Source organism: Homarus americanus, unplaced genomic scaffold (genome assembly GCF_018991925.1).
Source record: "Homarus americanus isolate GMGI-L3 unplaced genomic scaffold, GMGI_Hamer_2.0 scaffold45698, whole genome shotgun sequence".
NCBI classification, from domain to species: domain Eukaryota; kingdom Metazoa; phylum Arthropoda; class Malacostraca; order Decapoda; family Nephropidae; genus Homarus; species Homarus americanus.
This window is the reverse complement of record NW_024735554.1, coordinates 5,622,503-5,625,773: the sequence shown is the minus strand read 5'-3', so window position 1 is coordinate 5,625,773 and position 3,271 is coordinate 5,622,503.

The window sequence follows — 3,271 nt, the reverse complement described above, 5'->3', positions numbered from 1 at the left end:
TTTAGATCTCACGAAGCTTAAGAATCCCAGCTTATTTCACCTGATGTTTAAACACTAACACTATATGAACGGTTGGTTAGGTTAGGTTAGGTTAGGTTAGCATTGTGGTGTTTCATCACCATCACACTTGTCCTCGACTTGTATAACTATCTGATTTTTTTTTGTATCTAAATAAATGATCAAGGCGGAGTGTGACCTCTGAGAGGTGGTGGCCTAGCTCAAGATGGCCGCCTCATCTTCATCGGTCCACAGCCGAGTCTAAGATGCCTTCCACTGTCATAACATGTACAACATTTCTTATCAATCATTCCCACCGTTTATCAACTTACTACCCGTTCATGCGGTCACTCGAATATATATATAAAAGATAAGATTTAGAATTAAGCATGTGATAACTTCGTCGGTTGTCCTTGGTCAAATTGCCATACTGTTTCCTATTGTTATATACCTGCACTGTCTGGGTACACTGTATACCTGAATTGTTAGGTTAGGTTTAGTTAGCTTCACGATACATTAGGTTAGGTTATTAATCCTCAGGTGATCCGCGTTTTAGCTGTGCCTTTTGCATGTCTGACACTCCTCATCCGATCAACTTTGTTCTATTGTCTTGATACATAGATAGACAGAGCGTTGACCATCATCTTGTAAGATTCATGGGAGAGACAGAACTGCAAAGAACATTGGCAGAAAGAAGGGAGGAGGAGAGAGAGAGAGAGAGAGAGAGAGTACAAGGAGAGATAGTGAGAGGGGGAGTGGGGATGAGAAACAGAGTGTAAGGGGTGAGGGATAGTGAGAGGTGAGAGTGAAGGAGAGGAGAGAGAGAAAGATAGATAATAAGGGATTGAAGGTAAGAGGATATAAGAGAAGTGAGAGATAGTGAGAGAGGAGAAGTGAGGTGAGGTAGATAAGGGTGAAACTGTTGCTTCGCCTTATATGGACAGGAAACCTAACAATGGCCGTGAGTTGCCACCTAGTGTTTCTATTCATAATTATTAATATTTTGATTTATTTTTTCCCCATTTTACTTCTACTTTTCTTCATTATTCGCTTGATTAATTTCCTTTATGTCTGATCATCATCACCATCTACTTTAGTTTGTTTATTTTGATTGTTATCTTGATTGTTTTATATCATTACATATATAAATAAGTAAATATGAAGAGTTGTTTAATTTGTGTTTTCTAATTATATGTTTGTTCACTTAGAGGAAATTTTGATGATGATGGAAAAGAGAAGAAAATGGGATGAATTAGACTAAGGGGAACGAGGAGGAGAAGAACATGGAAGCAAAGAAGAAGAAGAAGAAGCCGTGTACACAAGGAAGAAGGTAGCAATAATCGTACACACACAAACACACACACACGTCAGAATGCCATTTTACCCTAACGCAACCTGGGGGTTAGGTTAGTGTTAGGTTATATTACGTTAGGTTAATGTTAGGTTTCTTTGGGTTAGCGTTAAGTTAGGATAGGTTATGTTAGGTTATCGTTAAGGAAGTGTTGCTTGTCGGCCGTCAACTTGAGAGGCATTACAACAATCCCTCATCCCTCTTTTGGAAACATGACGTCACTCATTTTGGAAACATGACGTAACTCCTTCCAGACCAATCACAGCCTGGCTTACGGGCGATCACTACCAGTAGCCATTGCGTGTATCTAAAACCAACAAAACACGAATATTTGAAAATAAATTATACAAGTGTATTTTTTCCCAAACTCGTATTTCCTAAAAAAAAAACTTAAATTATTGTTTCGTGATTATTTTCCTTACGCTGTCTATCCTGGGAAGAGAATGTAGAAGCCTTTGAGGTGTGTGGGAATCCTGACTCATGCGTAAATAGATGACGTCATAGGCAGGAGGAATGACGGGTTATCGGCTCTGGGTGTATACAGTATATTCCACTATGGGTGTTGATAAATAAGAGATGTAGAGCGTAACTAAATAAATGATAATTATATACGTGAAAACGGATCACCTGAAGATTATTACCCCCAGCTTAGTTCACATTAAGATTAACCACCCTTAGGCGAACCTAACCTTGTCTAGCCTAATCTATCCTAACCTAATCTTATTTATCTTAACCTATCTAATCTAACCATACCTAACCTAACCTATATCAACTTAATCCGCCCAGGGAGTGTTTGGGTGTTTAATTTACTTCATCTTCTTCGACACTTGGGCAGTTGGTCACGTCTCTGTTGAGTACTGTTGCCAAGTACTGGGCATGCGACCTAACTTCCAGAGTAACTTATTTATTATTATTTCTACAGTACATTACCACCATAAAGCTAAAGAAGTACCGAGTATCTATCTATCAATATATGTGTCTGTCTGTCTATCTTTGGCTATCAGCGTCGCAACACTCACAACCTTACCTAAACTGGACATGGTCACACTGACATTCCGTGACACCAGGTGGTCATTGACCTTTTTGTGACCACTACAAGGTGTTCACTGACCTTGTGGCGGAAGGTTAGGATAGGTAAGGCGGAACTAAGGAGTGCAGCACAGTACAAGGCGACTGTTTGATCCATCTATAACAGTACTTGTAGGGCCTAGTGTATATAAAACTCACTCGTTTGATACATAAATATATTCTCTTACTATAAAAATGTCATAGTGTGTGACTAGCTGAGAACACTTCTAGTACACACGCCACCACACACGCGTGATCACAAGCCACTGTTCATGCGCCTTCACTCATTACTAAACGTCTAAGCACACTAATAGAGGAAGATTTCCCCAGTAAAATGTTATATCAGTTGATGGGGAGAAAGCGAGGTTAGACGATCACTGTTATGGACCAACGCATATAGGGGCCACCTGTAGCGCCCGGGGCCCATCATAGAAAACCCAACCTTGAGATCTCTTTGACTGGGGGAACTAAACCAAATGTTTCTTGACTAGCTGGCTATTGAAAAAGAAATTACCGCATTTTCAGACACAGAAACTATCTTAAATAATTTAATCTATTCTTAACATGATCTATTAAAATTAAAATCTATCTCAACCAATCCAAATTCGCAGTTTTAGAAAGTAAAATATGTAGCAACGTAAAATTAAAAGGGTTTTGCTCTATTGCGCATGTGCCGAAAAAGAACACTACATATTTTTCGCGTATTAGATTAAAATACCTACCCCGTACATTGTCACCAGTTGAACAGTTGAAAATTCCAGTGTTAATTGCAAACTAAGCAGTGCATAAGGCAGAATTCGAATGGCACTTCCAATCAAGTTCACATTGGAATGACACCAACCCGTATATACTGTA